Source organism: Rattus norvegicus, chromosome 13 (genome assembly GCF_036323735.1).
Source record: "Rattus norvegicus strain BN/NHsdMcwi chromosome 13, GRCr8, whole genome shotgun sequence".
In the NCBI taxonomy this organism is placed as follows: domain Eukaryota; kingdom Metazoa; phylum Chordata; class Mammalia; order Rodentia; family Muridae; genus Rattus; species Rattus norvegicus.
The window spans coordinates 60,348,613-60,368,495 of record NC_086031.1 but is presented as its reverse complement, the minus strand read 5'-3'; the positions used below and the strand labels follow the sequence as shown (position 1 = coordinate 60,368,495).

At 34.7% G+C, this 19,883-nt stretch overlaps 1 long non-coding RNA gene across 2 annotated transcripts in view; it reads left to right on the top strand.

Annotated features, from left to right (window-relative positions):
- Positions 1-19,883, top strand: part of LOC120096271 (uncharacterized) — a 126,305-nt gene that overhangs the window by 88,707 nt on the left and 17,715 nt on the right. For both annotated transcript variants that reach the window (XR_010057045.1, XR_010057044.1), the window contains exon 3: positions 10,937-11,060. This is a non-coding gene — a long non-coding RNA (uncharacterized LOC120096271). The remainder of the gene's footprint in view (positions 1-10,936; positions 11,061-19,883) is intronic.

The following is a 19,883-nucleotide window of genomic DNA, read 5'->3' as shown; positions in this document are numbered from 1 at the left end:
TTCCATTATTAAGTTTATTTTGAGTTTGCCCATTTACTAATTTCTCATTCACAAGTAGAGATAAATTTGGTGGAGACTCATGCAGGCCTGATACATTTGGACACAGTCTGAGTTATATGTGTGGCAGACATGTTGTGTCTAGAAGGCAACAGTGTGGGTTGTTTAGGGGGGTCCATGAGACCCCTTTGGCCAAGAACTTGATTAGATGTAAACAAATTCAGGGATGTGAAGGTCATTTGGTGAAGTGAAATGTACAGTTGGGGCCCTGCCTCCTCTCATATTTGGCAATTTCATTTAGATAACCCCTCATATATACAGTTTTTCTACTATATGAAGATTCCATATGACAAATGGCTCTTAGTTGTAGCTGTTCCCTTTGTCATTCCTACTTCATCTTCCTTTTTTGTGCTCTCCTTGTTTGATCTTACTATTCCAGTTTCCCTCGTCAAGTCCATCTGTAAATATATTTCTGATTTCCCCTTCCTAGGGAGATCCATCTATACCTGATAGTTCCTTGCTCTATACAACCTCTATAATTATATTCACTGTAGTTTGTCCAATAACTTCACGTCTCATATCTATATATGAGCAAAATCATGTCTTATTTGTGTATCTGGACCAAGGTTATCTGACTCAGGATGATGTTATTTCTGGTCATATCATTTAGCTGTAAGATTCATGATTCAGTTTTTAAATGTCTGAGTAATATTTTACAGTGTAAGAGTGCTATATTTTCTTATTCATTGATCTGTTGAAGGACATTTAGATTGTTCCAAGCACTGGCTATGAAAATGTAAGAAGAAATGAATGTAGTTGAAAAAGTGTTTCTATGGTAGGCTGAAGTGTCTTTGGGTATTACCCAAGAGTAGCACAGCTACATCTTGAGGGATATAATTCCTCTCTTTCTGAGGAGCAGTCACACTGATTTACATACTGAATACAGTTCGTACCCATACTAGAAATGGGTAAATGTTCCCCTCATTCCACATCCTTACCAGAATTTTGTTTCACTGACCTTAGTCTTACTGAATTCTGTAAGAAGAAAATTTGAAATAGTTTTGATTTCCATTTTCATGATGACTAAAAATGCTGAGGTTATCTTTCGGTGCTTCTCAGATATTTGAATTTCCTCTTTTGAGAATTCTCTGTTTAGATCTGTGCCCTCATTTTCTAATCAGGTTATTTGTTTTCCTTATGTCCAATTTTTAAATATTTGTTTATAATTTTAGGTAATAGTTCTCTATAGGAGGTGGAATTAGTGAAAATCTTTTCCTGTGCTACAAATTCTTGCTTTATCCAAATGATGGTATTATTTGAAGTAGAGAGGCCTTTCATAATGTCCCATTTATTAATTGCTGTTCATAATACCTGAGATTACTTTACACTCTTCTGTTCAGAAAGTGAATCTCTGTGAAAATGATTTCAATTTTATTCACTGCTTTGTCAATATCAGATTCAGCACAGCCATTTGATCCATTTGTAGTTGAGTTTTATGCAGGGTGATAAGTATAAATTTATTGGATTCTTCTACAAGCAAATATACACTTTGACCAGATGTTGTTCTAGATGTTGTCTTCTTGTAAAACATGTAATTTTGCCTTCTTTATCAAAAAAAGCAGGTATGGAAATGCATGTCCTTGTCTTCAATTTGATCACCCTGATTAAGCTGCCTGTTTTGGTGACACGAATATGTTGTATATATTAATATATCTCAATTGTAAAATTTAGATTGAGGATGATGATGCCCCCATCAGTTCCTTTATAATTCAGGAGTGTTTTTACTATGCTGGGATTTTTGTTTTGTGTGTTTGTGTGTGTGTGTGTGTGTGTGTGTGTGTGTGTGTGTTTCCATATGACTTAAAAATTGTGTGTGTGTTTCCATATGACTTAAAAATTATCATTTTAAATTCTGTAAAAATTTGTGATGAAATTTTGATGGGGACTTCATTGAGTCTCTAGAATATTTTTCATAGGAGAACCATTTTTACTATTTTAATTCTACCAATCCACAAGCATGGGGGATCTTTTCATTTTCTGACATCCTCTTTAATTTTTTATTTAAAGTATGAAGACTTTTAGTTGCAAACATTCTTACTTGTTTAGTTAGAGTTACCTCAAGATACTTTATATTTCTGAGGTCATTGTGAAAGATGATGCCTCCATGATTTCTTTTGTAGTCTCTTAGTCATTTATATATAGGAATTCTACTGAATTTTTGTGTTTATTTTGTGTTGTGCTACTATACTGAAATTACTTACCATATGTAGGAGTTTCCTTATAAAATGTTTAGAATCATTTATGTAAGTATATGTAATACATATCTTATGTTCTGCAAATAATGACATTTTTACTTTTTCCTCTTTCTATCTTGTATCCATTTGACTTTGTTTAGTGGACTTATTCCTCTAGCTAAGACTTCTAGCACTATTTTGAATACATAGGGAGAGATTAGAGAACTTCGACTACTTCCAGATTTTAGTGGAAATGCTTTTGCAGTCTTCATCCATTTACATTTATGGCTATGGGATTGCTGTTAATTGCCATTATAAGTTGAGATATGACCTTTGTATCCATAATCCTCCTAGAACTTTTATCATGAATTTGGATTTTGTGTTATCATGTTTTGGTTATTGACAAATGACTTTTTAATACTTATGGAGACTACCTGTCTTTCACTTTTTTGAATGATGCATTAATTTTATTGATTTACATCATCCCTGAATTTCTGCTTGAAACTTATTTGATCATGATGAATGATATTTCTGATGTTTTTTGGATTTGATTTAGGAATATGTTAATGAGAATTTTAGCAGCTATGTTCATATGTCTGCAATTCTCTTTAATTGTTGTGTATTTATTTGACTTAAGTGTCATGGTAAATGTAGTCATATAAAAGAATTGGGCAAATTTCCTTCCAGTTATATCTTGTGGAAAATTTTTAAGGAGTATTAGCAATAACTGTTTTTTGGCTCTGGTGGAATTCTGCACTAAAACCTTTTGGTTTTGCCCATTTTGTTGTTGTGTGATTTATGAGGACTGTATCTATGTATCTATTCACCTACTGGTCATATGTCTTTGCAAGCTGCTTAGTTGATCTTGATTTTAGTAAGAGGCACCTATCAGGGTAATTATTATTTCATTTCAATTTGGTGGAATACATGTTTTAAAGTACTTCTTTAGGATTCTCCAGGTTTCCTTGGATTCTTTTTATATTCTTCCCCCTTCCCCCTCCAATTTTATTAACTTAAATATTCTTTCTCTGAATTTTAGTTAATGTGGATGAAGTTTGTCAATCTTGATTCTCGAAGAACAAACTCTTTGTCTCACTGACTATTTGTATGTTTTATTATTTTAAATATTTTAGTGCTGACTTTGATTATTTCTTGCTATTTATTCTTTTCAATTATAGAGCTTTCAAATGTGATGTTAAGGTATCAGAATCATATCTCTCTACTTGTTTATGTAGGTACTTTGTGCTATGAACTTGCCTGTTTACTGTGTCTCAAGAGTTGTGATACATTTTCTATTCATTTTCATTCAACTTTGTGTTTTTGCTGGAGTTTTATGAGTTTATCGAGGCATTTGAGTTTGGAAAGTATGTAATTCTAGGTGTCGATAGCTGCCATTTAAGGATGGGTGTTTTCCCCTTGTTTTCTATTATTATTTCTCATTCTTTGAAAAAGGTGGTTGCTGTATAGTGCCTAGTAAAATATTCTTCAGGGATACTGATATGGCCACTACTAGTTCCAGGTAAAATGTATTTCTCGATATTGGGAACTGTGGGAATTGACAGGATATAAGGGGAACTAAGGAGGTACACAGGAAGGGAAAAAAATAAACAACAGTGTTTCACTATGATCTGTCCAGTTCCTTGGGAATGATGGCCGAAAGTGAGGATAAGCCAAGATTGGTGGCCTGGAATTACAGAGCTTGAAATAACACTGAGGGATTTGAGAAGGGAGCGATAGAGAAGATCTGCAGTTAGAATGCCTGCTTTGCTGGCTTGGAGCTGGGGACCTCAATAAAGCAATAAAGAGGAAGATGGACATGCGGAGTATAAAATCTGTTTCATCCACTGAAGAAGGCCTAGAAGCTGGAAGGAACATGTAGCAGGTAGTCTACTATAGAACTGAGGATAAGATGGGAACTTGGTTTATAAGTAGCTGGGGAAGAGGTGAAAATCTAGTTTGCCCAACTGCTTCCCTGGCCAGAGTTGTCTGTGGGTTTCCAGGGAGTGCCTGCTGGAGTTCTGGACTGATTTAAAGCAATGAGTCATTTTGAGAGAAATAATTAGTAGGGAAGATCTATATGATAAACATGAGATGGGTCTTGGAGGGCAGGGAGACCTTAGCAGGTAGTTTGCTGTTTATTTATGAATGAGACTGGGTCATTGAATCTGGAGAAGAGAAGTGAGAGGTGCAGATTTGCAGTTAACCAAAGCGTTTCACTGGCCAATGTGCTATGTAGGATTTTTGTACCTTGATAGGCATCTTCTTTTCTGGATGAGGCAATATTCTTCTACAATTATATTGAGCATATTTTCTGTGAATTTGATCTTATTTTCTTGTTATTCTTCAATTTCTAATATTCATGGATTTGGCCATTTCATAGAATCACAGGTTTCCTGCAGGTTTGTGCCAAGAATTGTTGATTTTTGTTTGTTTTTGTTTCGTTGTTTGTTTCACTGGTTGTTTTTGTTGATGTTTTGTTTTTGTGATTTACATTTTCCCTTAGCAAAGTATCTATTTCTTCTAAGAGGCCTTCATACCAGAGACTCTCTCATCTTCCATCACTGTTGATAAGGTTTCCCTCTGGTTCTTGATTAATGTCCTGAATTTTTCAGCTCCTGATTTCCCTTAGTTTGGGTTTCCTTTATTGATTCTACTGCAAATTGCATGTCCTGAACAGTTTCCTTCATTTCATTCTACTGTATGTTTGTGCTTTCATAGATCTCTTTGATACATTGATTGATTTCTTCTTCAAGAACTTTAACAAATATGTAAAGGGTATTTCAAAATCCTTGGTTTGGGCTTCAAGTATACTGCCTTTCTTGAGGATTACAATAATGAAATTGTTGGGATTTAGAGGACACATTTGTCCTAGCTGTTTCTCAGTTGGTTTTTATGCTGATACATACACATCTGACTTTGTATGTTTGCAAGTCCAGGTGCTGATAAATGGTTTTGTCTGTGATGGTTGAGTGTTCTATCCCTTGTTCACTGTTGTACTTTCTCATTCTTATGGACGTGTGGTGCTTTTAGGTTCCCGGGTAAGTAATTATACTGTGTGTCCTGCCTTGTGCTATTGTTGGCACTTTGCATTAGAATGCTTTTCTTTGTATTGGGAACTGATACTTGGGGATTGAGATTGGATAAAAAATGTGGGGTATTTGAGGGAATCCACAGGAGGATAGGAAAGCAGGGTGTGCCACCAGAGTCTGCCCAGTGTCTTGGAAATGGGACCAGAGAGGAAGAAGCTACATCCAGTAGCATACTGTAGTGCTGGGAATGAGACTTGGCCGTTAAGTTTGGAACAGAGAGGAGACTAAAAGGTCTGAGATGACTTATCTGGTTCCCTGGCTACTCTAGCTGCCAGGGAATGTCATGGGACTTGTAGACTGATTCAAAGGGAGGCTATAATAGAAGATCTGAGTTATCTGTTGGAAGTGAGAACAGAAAGGAAGCTAGTCTGCACTGCTTCAGGGAAGCACTATCACCCTTTGCAGCATAACTCAATTTAAACTCTCTGTCTGTCTCTGAGTCTCTCTGTGTCTCTCTCTGTCTCACTTCCCCTCTCCTTCCCTCCCACTCCCTTCTCTCTCTTTCTGTATATATCTTGCAGAAATACATTTAAGTTTGTTTGTATGCATATGTGGGTAACGTTGACCATTTATGCTTGAATACTTATTTTATCAGGGAATTTGTCTATGGTAAGACTGATTCTCCTCTCCCTCAGTAAACACTGATTACCTGCAACTCTTTACATGATGGTGGGGCCTTGTGGAATTTCTATAATTCCATAAGGAAAGCCAGAGGTGTTTTCATTATATAGGTCTTATTTGGCAGCCATGTTGTCAATGTGGCTTCTCTATCAAATCTAGAAGACACTGTTTAAGAGCAGGTAATAAAATGTTCTGTTTTTCTTTTGCTCATCTAAATCTTCATATTTATTTATACGTGTGTGTGTGTGTGTGTGCGTGTGTAATTTTAAAATTTAAAATTCTTTGAATATCACTATACTGTTATTTAAATGTGTGTATATGCATAGGTAATAATAATTACTATAAAAATAAGAGGTCATGGATTTGAAAGGAAGTAGTAGAAATATTGGGGGCATTATGAAGAAGAGAGGAAAAAGTGAAATTATGTAAATATAGTACTCATATATTCTTAAAATAAATGCTTAAATAAAAATCATAAAATAGTGGTATAAGGGTTACTGGTATAAAAGACAAAATAATATACATTTGTTATTAATAAGTTTGTGGAGATAAATCTTTTTTATTTAGTTCTATGGTGTCATGTAAACAAAACTGCCAGATATATTTCATGAAATGGTCTGTTGGAATTAGAATGTTAGTCACTAACAATTTCAATGTAAATGTGTTAAAAATCACAGCAGGCTTTGAAGCCATTGTGTTTTAAACTCAGGTTAGCCCAGCAGGATATCTCGGAACCTAAAAAGAGATTAGAGCAATTATGTGTGCCAACTACATAAATGTCAACAATAATTTAGAACAAGAATAGATTGTGAAAATGTTTCCAGTTCAATATTTTTTTCTGAAGGCAAATAATCAGTATGAGGCTTTTGCAACAGCAAGTTAGTAGGAAATATATTGACAAATAAAACAAGCAGCATACTTAAGGAAGAAGTTTTATAAAAACACAGTGTCATTGGGTACTAAATATATTGGTAATTCCCATTGGGTTTTCTAAATTTTTTATTTTCTTCGTATGTCACATGTTTGGTAGAACCTTCTTCTGTGTCCTTAACAGGGTATTTAGTGATGAGGGTTTCTGTTGAGTGATTTGTTTTTTCTATAAGCACTTCATTTTTGAAGCATAAAGCCTTCACTAGTGTTATTGTACTATTATGTCCAGTTAAAGAATATTTAAACTGAGTATGACATGCAAATTCACTGTGAGGTTTCTTTTAGAAGGGGCTATATTTTGTAATCTCAAAACCAATGATAATATTTATTGAAGATGTTCCTTTATGAATATTTAGTTAATATTCAATGAGAACTACTTGGCAATAGATGGTTAGGTTTTAGAGGTATTCTTTCAGCCCTTTCAAATATATCTAGAAGAGAACAACTGAAAATTATGCTCTTATGCAACTGTATTATCACAAAAATGGGTAATGCAGGTAATTGCATTTATAGATAAAATAGTTTCACCTGTTACAAAATATCCTGTTAGTCATCTTTGACTAATGAACATATCATTGGTCAATTGATCCATTGATATGTCAGTTGATCATCTATCATCACACAACTTGAATAATAAATGCAGCTATATTTACAAATAATATAGATATAACCCTTAAATTTTATTGTATTATAAGATATCTTTCTATTAAACTCCAGTATGCTATACTAGAATTTTTTAAAGTTAATATAACCTATTTATTATCTTATAAATATTAGAATTCCTTCTTTCAATGGTCACAAATTAAAAACTACACAAGAGGTCTCTTGCCATATGTAGTGTATTATAATTGCAGCATAGTTGATCTTTGGGGGGCTTTCAATAATCATAAATAATTTTGTTATAGCCTCTTGACTGGATTGAGTCTATTTGGAGAACAACTCATAGTTCTAACAAAGCCAACACTTACAGGGTAGACTTAGTTTTAAAGAAAATGACCCACAGACCTTATTGGTTTTCTTAGGTTGATAGAAAGGACAGTCTTCATCTTAATTGAAGAATTCTAGATGCAGAAAATCTAGAAGGGGAAAAGAAGAAGAATCACAAGTGGTCAATCTACTCAGCAGCAATAAGCAACAGATTCAAAAATTCATTTGTCCTTGGTTTCTCCATTGTAGCTTCTCTGTATCTCACATAGAAATATTACATATTATTTTTTGGGAAGGAAGAATTGATTTCGCCTTGAAGTTCCAAAGCACAATCTATTGAAGGAAGTCAGGGCAGGAAGTCAAGGCACGACCCTGGACACAGGCACTGTAGCAGAGACCATTGAGGATCACTGCTTACAGGTTGCACCCTGTGGCCTGCTCAACCTGATTTTATACGACCCAGGATCACTTGCCCATGGGTGGCATTGCCCAAAATTGGATGGGCCCTTCTCCTCAATCAATAAAATTGTCCCACAGGTTTGCCACTTCAGATATTTTCACCTCTCGGTACACTCTTCCGACAGTTCCACATCCCATGCCTTCTCCCCGCCCCCACTCTCTGTGTCTCCACAAGGAAGTTCCCACTCCACCAACCCCACCAGACATCTAAACTTCCTGGGGCCTCCAGTCTCTTGAGATATATCTTTTCTGACTGAATCCAGACCTAGAAGTCCTCTGATATATATATATATATATATATATATATATATATATATATATATATATATATATATATCAATATATGTGTGTGTGTGTTTGTGTGTGTGTGTGTGTGTGTGTGTGTGTGGGTGTGGGTGTGGGTGTGGGTGTGGGTGTGGGTGTGGGTGTGGGTGTGGGTGTGGGTGTGGGTGTGGGTGTGGGTGTTGGAGGCCTCTGCTCAGGTGGTGTATACTGCCTAGTTGGTAATTCATTGCCTGAAATATCTCAGTAACATATCCATGTTACTTGAGATTTCTGGTCCTTCTATAGGGTTGCCCTCCTCCTCAGCTTCTTCCAACTTTTCCCTAATTCAACCAGAATGGTCAGCAGCTTCTGTTCATTGGTTCAGTGCACATATCTGCATCTGATTCTTTCAGCTGTTTGTTGGGTCTTTTGGAGGCAGTCATGATAGGTCCCTTTTGTGAGTGCTCCATAGCCTCAGTAAAGGTGTCCGGTCTTGGGACATACCCTTGAGATGGATTCTACTTTAGGCCTGTCACTAGACCTCCTTTTCCTCAGGCTTTTCTCCATTTCCATCCCTGAATTTCTTTTAAATAGGAAGAATTATGCGTCTGAGCTTTGATTATGGGATAGCAACCCCATCCCTCACTTGATGTCCTTCTGTTGGAGGTGAATTCAATAAGTTCCCTCTCCCCACTGTAGAGCATTTCATCTGGTGCCTGCCTTCCATTCGAGTCTTGAGAGTCTCTGGTACATTCTAGATGGTTCTCCTAACCTCTTTCCTCCAGAGGTCGCCTCTTTCCATTTTTTTCTTCTGACCCTTATGTTCCATTTTCCCCTACCCGATACCATATCATGTTCTCCTCTCCCCCATTGCTTTTCCCTCCCTCCTTCCTCCCTCCCTACCCCCTTGTGGTTCTTTTTTTCTCCCTCCCAAATGGAACTGAGGTGTCCTCACTTGGGCCCTTCAGTGTGTTGAACTTTTTTAATTCTATGGACTGTATCTAGGGTATTTTGTACCATTTGTGGCTGATTTCCACTTATTAGTAAGAACATATCATGCATGCAAGTTTGGGTCTGAGTTACCTCACTCAGGATGATATTTTCTAGTTTCATCCATTTTTCTGCAAAACCCAGGATGTCCTAGTTCTTTATAGCTGAGTAGTATTCCACTGTGTAAGTGATCCACATTTTCTGTATCCATTCTTCTGTTGTGGGACATCTGGGTTGTTGCCAGCTTCTGGCTATCACAAATAAGGCCTCTATTTTTTTTAAGAAACTGTGTTAGATTCCATAATAAACTAGACTGTGCATTCCATAGGCCCATATCATTAAACTCAGCTTGATCTAGTTTTACGTTCATTTAATCATTATACCATACCTTTAAACGCAATTTACCCAGATTTATGTTTGAAGGAATTAGAAAACACATTAAGCTCTATTGTGATTGGAGCATTCCTCATTGACTCTACTTTCTACATCCTCCTAGCAGCCTGATAATTCTTATGCCTGATTATATGTGTCTATGCAACTTTGTTTGCCTGGTCATTCCTTTAAGAGGAGTCTGTTCTGTTTTAGAAAATATAAAGGATTAAATTTCTTAGACAAACCTGGAAAATGTAATATTTTGAGGTATTAGGGGTGGGATACATCTTCTGCTAAGGAGGTGACAATCTGATAAACCTTTGAGAATTAGAGTGTTTAAGGTTCACATCATCAGATCTTCTTTCCATACATTTTCATACTAAGATACAGAATACCTTATTTCCTAATGAATGTCTTTTATTAGGATGGTATTAAAAGGAATGGCTTGGGGTTAGGGATTTAGCTCAGTGGTAGAGCACTTGCCTAGCACAAGGCCCTGGGTCTGGTCCCCAGCTCCGAAAAAAAGAAAAGAAAAAAAAAGTATGGCTCACATTTAATGTAGACCTTCTTTCCTCAAAAGATCTAGATTTGATGTCTCTTCATTTCAATTAATATAACCAAGTATACTCCATCCCTCAGAAATATATCCAGTTACTTGGGTTTTAATTAATTCCAGATGTGGTCAAGCTGACAACCAAGAATTGTCATGATGGACAAATCATGAGATTATATGCTATGTGTTGTCTACTGAAAGAGAAATCTTTAATGATGGTTGAGCAATTCACCAATCTATGGGCATGGTCATCTGTCATTAAGAGTAATTTAATTTGTATGTTTCTTTAGCAGAACAAAGTATTAGATTTACCCCTCAAGTTTTTGTCTCAAATGACAATGTAAGGTATTTCATGGGGGCACTCCTTAAATTCATTAAAGTCTGTTGGTTACTACAGTAATGTTTTTGACAAGATTTAATGAATGGACATACCTTGTAAAGCAGGCCATCATTGCAGGTTTAAGGTTATACATGGGTATAATTGATGTTTTTTTTTTCAGAATATGCTCTTACTATCAAGTCCTGGAACAGAAGCAACAGCTCTGGCAATTGCGTGTAATGCTTAGGGGACTAGGGCAACTAACTCACTGGCCACCGGCTCAACAAAACAGTAACACATTCCAGGTACTGGGAGTATTGTTTACTAGTACATAATATATTCTTGGAACACTGACCCCCAAATATAGGGTATCTGAATTGTAGCTACTTTATAGTATGTATATATTTAGGAAGATTCTACAATGTGGCTGCTTCAAAAAGGTTTGAGTGTTATTCATCCCCCTTTAGAGATTTTAATTACTTTATTTTTATTGTGAATTTGTTAGACCAGGAATTAATTTCTTGAAACAGTATGCTTTCTTTAGTCAATATTAGATGATCATTTAGCACTTGCTTTATTTTAAACTTCAGTTAGAATTCCAGTGTCGATATTGTTGCATAGTAATGTGACATTCTCAATACATTGGGGTGGTTTCTATTAGTTTTCTTTTGTTTTCTGCCTTTGTTTAATAAAGTAAAAGTACAAATATCTGTGTTTTTACTATTTGATAGGTTCGACTTATTTTGTAGCTGCTTTTCAATGTCAACCATGCCTTTAAGGATACCAATTATTTTAAAGCTATTGGCAAAAACTATGCAGTGAAGGACAAACTACAACAATTTAAATTGAACTTCTCTTCTTTGCTGTTCTTTTTCATTGTTGTCTGTTAACTTCAACCGTTTATTGTGAGCCAAGCTTAACTACGAATGTAAAAGTAGTGCTTGCTACTGAAGCCTATACTTTCTGAAAGTTAAAGAAATAGCTTTATTTCATTCGTGATAAAAGTGATTGATAAATCATAATGCTGAGACAAGTTGTTAAGGGATTTATTGAAAATATTGAATTCCAAAGGCATTAATTTATACGTTATAATTAGGTACATCAAATATAATCACATTTTTAGTGAAACATCTTATACTTTACTTATATGATAAAATATATGATAAATTTTATGTTATATATCTATGGTTAAGGCAAAACATATTTAGGTTCCAGTGTTAATAACAAGTTTCTAAAAAATATGTTTCGATATGTGAATTACTAAAGAGAAATAAATAATGATTCTTTTGCCAATTTTCACTAAGTAAGTCAGTGAAGTTTGGAAATCACATTTTCTCATTAAAATATGAATTAAACATCTTTATTTAGTCACTGTTAAGGGAAAAGAACATGTACATACATTTGCAATAAGTAGCAGAAAATCTGGATACTGTGTAAAACTTTTGGTCTTGTTTTCTAAAGATGAGGATGAGTTCAATCAGTGAAAAAGGCCTTAAAGTTTTTATACTGGAGAAATCAGGCTGTAGTCAGTGAATGAAATAAAATGAGTGGAAATAACTAATTGAATGTGCCTATATTTTCATTGCCTGAGCATGTTTATATAAATTCTTCCTGTTTTCAATTTTTCTAAAGATCATTAGAATTTGGCACCTAAAATTTAGTAGCTAAAATGTGTATGCACATATACATTACATGTATGTACATTTATTATGTATATATTAATGAGTAATATATTAATAGATGAATATATATTAACAGAGTAATATTGTGTCAGATTAGTATATTAACATATTAATATATATTAGAATAGATTAATATATATTTTAATATTAAATTCAATAGAGTCTTATAACTTTATGACAACAAAGAACAAAACCCTTCAAAAGATGTATATCTAAGTATAAAGGCAACACAAAGCAGAGTGAATATTCCGATTTACCTTAGATGTACTAAATGCTCAGTCTTAACTTGTTTCAATAAAGAGTATTACTTAAAGTCTGTTTTTAAAGAACACAGGGAGCAACATCAATTTTAAGTAGTCTGACTCAAAAGTGATTTTTGATCGTGGTCAAGCATTTATTAAATATGAATATTCAGTGTAAGAATGAGGAATACATGCCAGCATACACACACACGCGCACACACACACACACACACACACACACACACACACACACACACATATTAATCTGGCTCTATGAATCATGAAAATTTGCCTACACAAAGCTGCAATCCTGAAATTGTTCTGAAATGTGGCAGATGCTACAATTATCTTACTGTCCACTTGCAACTAAGTCAGTGGAAAAGCTGAATAGGGGCATTCTATCTCAGATTTGCTCTTATTGAAGAAAGGGAAGCAGAAACATTTCTAAACACATTTAATTTAATGCCAAAGCAGAAATATTGACTCTTCCTTAGTTTTCATGTTCATATGAAAGGGAAGTAAGGCAAAATTTATATAAAGATTCTTTAAAGAGATATTAAGTTTCTCTGGTGGGAGAAGTAGACATGTTCCATAAAAGGTTAAAGAATAAACTTTTAAAGGCACAATTGTAAGCTTCCTGTTCTTCTATAATCTGTAGCAAAACACAAAGAAAAAAAATCATCCTTCAAATCTTTGAAGTAGCAATGAGTTTACTTGGTAAAATATGGTGGTTTCCCTGTCAGTTGCAATCACTGTTAACATTTGCTGATTTAGAGGGTAAAATACATTTGAAAATACTTCCCTTTAATAAGCATGTAAATGTGAGCATGAACATAAACAAGAACTCAAAACCAGATGTTCTCTCTTCATCATGGAACTTTAATTTTTCTTTGTAAATATATCTCTAGCTCTATGTGCACGTGCGTGGGTGTGCACACACACACACACACACACACACACACAGAGAGAGAGAGAGAGAGAGAGAGAGAGAGAGAGACTATAGTTCAGCTTGTATTTTATACACCTATAATGTTTAACATAATGTATATTCACTGATTTGTTTAGTCCTTAAAAGAAATTTGATATTTTTTTTAATTCTTGTTCATTAAAATCCATGAATAGAATTTTCTTGCTGACAGGTTCCATTATTAAAGCATTTGACTTTGAACATAACCTGAACATAAGGGATGAAAAAATTAGATGCTTATATTCCAAATATGCATTGTGCTTAAACAGCCATCCTTTAATATAAATATGAATCATACATAATGTATACTGAAATAGAAAGCAAAAGTAAAGTATTTATCACAAAACAGACAGTAAATATAAAGTTCAGTCTCCCTGAAATAATTCATGAGGAATGTGCACAAGCATACTGTGTAATGAAGTATTATTGATTGCAATTATAAGATTGAATGGCTCTGTTCTTATTTCTTTCACTTATTCTTGCCTTTCTTTCATTCATTTTTTCTTTCTTTTTTCTTTCTTTTTGTTGGCTATGCTTAATTTGCTTTACAGAATTATAATGGTATAGGGCTAACAAACTTCATACACTTGTAACTAGGTTTTATATTAGCACTTTTGAACATTATTTATAAAGTTATAAAGGCAGTTGTGCTTGTCAAATATAACATGAAAATTCATGAAGTGCTGGCTTAGAAAACTTGAGAAATACACAGACCAAGATGCCAATCCATGATCTATTTTGAAAAGTACATTTTAATGAATTTAAAATCCACTCACAGCTTGACAAGGTAAGTTAATTCAGCTAATACTCAACATATAAGACTGACAATAATGGTCTTTGTCACCTCAGTGTAGAAAAACGTGTTATTGCTTCAGACCTGGTCCCACTGGTGTGTGCTTTCTTTCTCTTATATATTAAAATATCAGTGTCAGAATGGTGTTAAACAAATAAGAGCATTATTTCACTGTCTGGGACACACAGTTTTCAGTTCCCGAAAGTTTACAAACAAAATATGAAAATACAGTGATATGCATATGTCTAATGTGACATAAAAGTCTATATATCCTAGGAACTAGATGTCTACATTGGCTTTCTTGTCCCTTCAAGCTGACATCTCCACTGTTCCCTGAATACCTATTTTTACCTAACAACATATACATCTTTATAATGCTTGGTATACAAAAACATGCCATTATTTCTTTTTAAAATTTTACCAACACTCAAATTTAGAAAAGTAGCAAAATCTATTATAATTACCACAATAATGCTTATTCAAGTTCAGTCTATGTGGTCTGCCTTTGGCTTCCACATTTATACCACCTTCCAAAATACGTCGAGTCGGGAAAAGAATCTAGCCCAAATCCTTTACTGCATTAATCTATATTCCTCTTTGGGCACAATGTGGACAACAGAATGTCTACTTGTATTGTGTAATTTTCCTCAGTCTTTTATTATTAAATATATGCACTTTGTATGGACATAAATTGTAAATACACACATGAAAATATGCTTAGATACGTGTCATGATGCAAAGCTGCAATCCCAAAACTGAGGTGATTTCTAGCCTTGCCTGGTAACAATTTCTATGCCAGATATCCAGGACTACCTAAGGAGACCTTGTTTCAAAAGAATAAAAATTATAATATTTATACACTATCTGCTTAGAAAGGCTTATCACCCATTTTAACACTATTAAAGTGATTTTTACCTTATTAATATTTAACATTTATTTTATCTCCAGTGCTACATTTTTCTTGTCATTGAAATACTACTTGTTTTTTATAAATATAATACTTTAACCTAGCATGTGAACATCCTAAGTGATCTACAAGTAGCATGCAAAAATAGGAGCCTCTTTTGTTTTCCTTTATTTTGTTACAAAAGGAAGTGGCAATATTTTTTTGTTAAATATATTTTTGTTTACATCAAAAGACACCTTTGCCATTTGGCCTTGTTTATTCAAACCTTAACTCTTTCAATGCATCCATTTTTGCATTATTTGTACCCCATAAATACCTTACTATTTTATAGATATTGGTGATTCAATTATAAAATTGCTTAATGTTTTGAGGGCCTGGGTAGAGTTAACATTATTGATGTCATTTGAGAGAGTAGCAATCCCTAAGCAACCCTCCTTCTTCTAGGTGTCAGGATGGAAATTGGACGGGAGGTGCACAGTATGTTGGAGACTGAATTTTGGCAGAGACTTGTCATGTCTGAAGGTTTTTTGCTGAGTTGAATGGTCAGGGACTTTTAGTCCTTTGGAGATCACATGGAATGCAAGACTCGCTACTCTATTGCTGTAACAAATTTTATTGTTATACTCATAAATGGGCTTCTAAAAAAGATTAGCAGGAGGAATGTCAGCCCACTCAATAAAGATACTATTTTTAAAATAACAAGAAGCAATTTGGCCCCCAGTACAGTCAAAGATGGCCTTTAGATGCCGGCATCAACATGTTGTTTATACCACCATACTTCACAGCTTTCTCAAGGCAGCAATTTAGATCCAAAATGAACACATTGTGTGCAGAAATAGAGAAAATCTGCCAGTGAGCATTCCATTTAACTCTAGGAGGACCTTGTTCATTGCCTTGTCACCACCAGTAGATAGATCATATTCTTAGTATTCAAATGGACACCATGCCAGAAGAGCTGCCCACCAAATTCTGGATTATGATGATGGAAAGGGATGTGCTCATGAATTCCTCTATGATGCCAATGTGTCCATGGTTATCAGAGCCAAGAGACTAGGCAATTGGTAGTTCAAAAGGAATTTCTAACACTTGTGAGTGAATTCGCAAACCTCTTTTGGTATTTCCATAACAAACAGAGGGTATCAACAAAAGGTAAAGAAATGATGACCTTTTGGGGTCTACCTTGAAGTGGGTCTTGGTATTTTCCATTGTAGTATGTTCCAGTAGACTACACAGCATACATAACATCAGGATTAACAAATTGAATGTTAGCAGTATCTCATTCTTTGAAAATAGAAATAGTCTTCCCAATGATGACAAGGTTCTATTTCCCAGTCTTGACTGTGATGGAATATGGATGGAGTCTTAATAGACTATGGACACTCTGTGATTGAGAACAATGAGGCAGTCACTGAGGGCAACAATATACAGTTTACCAGTGTTGAAGTCAGTTCAGTTAACCAGATGCCTTAAGCCACAAAATGGGTTGACTACTTATCCGCACAATCATAGCTTAAGTAGGAGACTGGTACTACATAGGGTGTAAATGTCTCTTTACTTGGAGAAAAAGAGAACCCTTTTTAAGCTAAATGTATTTCATTTGAATAATTTGTAACTAATTTTAGAGAGGAATTCTAATCCAGCAACATGGTTGAGTTGGCAAGGGACTACATACAAAAATCTTCTAGGACTGGGTAATCTGACTGGAATGTAGGCATGCCCTTAATGTACATCATTAATCCCAAAGAATTTAAGTATGGTTACTGTATAGAAGTAAGCAAACAAAGCAACGGATCAAGCTTTGACATGAGTAGATAGAATGCATGTAACTTTCAAGTGAACAAACAGGAAAGAGAGATAACAAGGGAAGGGGAGAGAGAGAGAGAGAGAGAGAGAGAGAGAGAGAGAGAGAGAGAGAGAGAGAGAGAGAGAGAGAGAAGACAGAATGAAACAGAGAATGAGAAAGCCAGAAGATTAAAACATATAGCCAAAATTAGCTTGAGGGCAAGCCAAGAGAGAAGTGTGGGCCAGAAGAACTGATTTGAACCTTTGAACCTCTGTTTGGCACTTCCATAATAATTCAGCCAACGTTCAGAAAAACCTGGAAAGGATAAACGTATTCTAGCAGTAAGCCTATGACACGACATTTACTTTTATAAAGTTTTCATTACAAAATACTCATAGTGTAAAATAAGCAGTGTATGGAATGAGGTAACACGAGGTCAAGTTGACTGCCCATCCTTACCCACTTGCATTGTTTGCAACTTGGAGAGTAATCTTGCAAGGAGAGTGTCTAGTCCATTCTTTCCTGATCTTTGTGATTTCTCGTCAAAACTTTTATTAAACTTTGAACAGTTTTCTTTCTCTTTTTCTCAGAATTGTTTTGATTGTCCAACTGGCAATGTCTTTTGCCTAACAGACGTTTATCAACTTCATGAGCTCTTATTTATCATCAATTGTTGATCTTAGAGCCTGAGTCATTAGTATTTTGTTCAGGAAATTTTCTCCTTTTGCCAATGAGTTTGAGGCTCTTTCCTACTTTCTCTTGTATTAGATTCAGTGTGTGTGGTTTTATTTTAAGGTCCTTGATGCACTTAGATCTGAGCTTTGTTTAGGGTGATAAATATGGATCTATTTTCATTCTCCTACATACAGATTGCTAGTTACACCAATAAATGATAATTTATTGAAGATGTTTTCTTTTTTCCATGTTTTTTGGCTTTTTTTGTCAAAGATCAAGTGTTCATAGGTATTTGGGTTTATTATTAGTTCTTTGATTCTTTTTCGTTTATCAACTTGTCTGTTTCTTTATTAATTCCATGAGGTTTTTAATCACTTTTGCTTTGTAGTACAGCTTGAAGTCAAGGATGTTGATCCCCCTGAAAGTTCTTTTATTGTTGATAATGGTTTTGGCTATCCAGGGTTTTCTAGTTGTCCATATAAAGTTGCTAATTGCTCATTCCATATCTGTGAAGAATTGTGTTGGAGATTTGATGGGGATTGCATTGAATCTGTAGATTGCTTTGTTAGATGGTCATTTTCACTATGTTAATCCTACCAATCCATGACCATGGGACATCTTTCCATCTTCTGAGGTCTTTGATTTCTTTTTCCAGGGATTTATAGTTGTTGTCATACAGATCTTTCATTTGTTTGGTAAGAGTTACACCAAGATATTTTATACCATTATGACTATTGTGAAGGGTGTTGTTTCCCTAATTTCTATGTCAGCTTGTTTATCATTTGCGTAAAGGAACACAACTGATTGTTTGAGCTAATTTTATATCCTGCCACTTTGCTGAAGTTGTTTTCAGCTGTAAGAGTTCTCTGGTGGAATTTTGGGGGATGTTTATGTATATTATCTTATCATCTGCAAACAGTGGCACTTTCACTTCTTCCTCTCCAATACGTATCCCCTTGATCTCCGACCATTCCATACCTTATTTCAGAATTTCTGTTTATGAATTAAGCAACTTTTACCTACTTTTAAAATCATTCATTTTTAAAAAGGTGTCCAATATCTTAGTTAGGGTTTCCATTGCTATAAAGAGAGACTACGCCCAAAACAGCTCTTATAAAGGACATTTAATTGGGGTTGGCTTATAGTTTCAGAGGCTCAGTCCATTATAATCAGAGCAGGAAACATTGTAGCATGCAGGAAGACATGGCTCTAAAGGATCTCAGTTTTACATCTTGTTCTGAAGAAAACCAGAAGAATGGCTTCTAGGCAGCTTGCAAACAAGGCCATACCTCCTAATTGTCCAACTCACTGGGCCTAGTATATTCAAACTACCACATACAATCTAAGTAGAATATGAGTTTCATTTAAAAATATGCTCATTTTCAAATTATTTATACGTTATTCAATCTTACCATGGATGAGATAACATAATATCTTCTCGGTAATTTCTTTTTAATTTTTGCTGATTTTGAGCCAATTTCTATCATGTTTTATGATAACAAATTTTTGTAGAGTTAAAATGCTTATTTTTATTGCTTTCCAAACTCTGAGATCAAGAGATTTATTCAAAAATTATATTTAGAAAAAATACTTCTATAAATTGGTAACACAGCAAATAAATAAATTGGTATTTTATAAATATTTTCAGAAACTTTCAATATTCGTTTCTTGCTTTTTTTTCTTGATTTCTGGTATTGTTTTTCTTCTTGTAATTATGCTTTGTTTTTAACTCCTCATGTAGTTTCTAGTCACATTTCATTTACTTTCCCAAGGGATATAGTTCTGTTCTTCATGATTCTCATCCCTCTATCTGACTTTACCTTTCTCTCCCTCATCTTCCCTCTCTGTTCTTATGTAACCTCTAAATTTACTCCTCCTAAACATTCTATCCCCAAGCTACCCATCACCCTCAGCTCTTTCTATTGACAATCCAGTGGAGTGTCACTTCTTCCACAATCATCAGTCGAATAAATCTATAGACTTCTATATATAAAAAAATTTCGATATATTGTGATTCTAGGTAGACGTGCTAGATTAAATTGTATATGAGGTCATTTGCTGTTTTACATAAAATTCAAT